This window comes from Nanorana parkeri, unplaced genomic scaffold (assembly GCF_000935625.1).
Source record: "Nanorana parkeri isolate BGI_ZX_2015 unplaced genomic scaffold, ASM93562v1 scaffold3341, whole genome shotgun sequence".
NCBI classification, from domain to species: domain Eukaryota; kingdom Metazoa; phylum Chordata; class Amphibia; order Anura; family Dicroglossidae; genus Nanorana; species Nanorana parkeri.
In genome coordinates, this window is record NW_017309609.1 from 50,491 (window position 1) to 51,154 (window position 664).

Here is a 664-nt window from a genome sequence, read left to right on the forward strand (position 1 = left end):
TGTGGGTGGAGGTAGGGAAGATTAAAACGTATCCACCGTGTAACAAGCTCTAGAAATATATTGAAGGAAAAGAAGTGAAATCAAAGATGCCCATTAGAATGGAGCGCAGGCGGGCAGGCAGGCGTCCCCGCAGCCAACAATCACAGCTTCTTCTGCATCCACAAATCCAGATGTTCAGCCGGCTCCACTACCTGTCTGCACACAGGCAACATCGGCTCTTGTCGGGCTTTATATACATCCCGGTCCTGTGCAAATCGACCTTTTTTTTCTTGTCTGGGAGGTGCTGCGAAGGCTTATTGGACTCTCCTCTGCCACTTGTAGCTCATTATCAGCCGCCCATGTACACACAACCTCCCTCTCCTTCCATTGCCGGCCAGCGAGTCTCATTCCCAGCAGCTGTTCTCTCCCTCCCTCGCCCTGATCTCCCCTCAGCAAGGACTGTCCTCCCCGAGGCTCTGTGTCAGGACTGCTGGAGTCCTCCCAACTACCTTCTATTATCACATTGTGTCCCCGGGCTGTGTCATGACTTCACAATGAGGGGGACACGTCACAGACCCCCTGAAATATACAGCACAGAGTATATGGAGACTCTTCATTATCACATCTGGGAAGAGTCTCCATCAGAGAAATGTCTTCCGTGACTCCAGTATAGATCCCATCATGG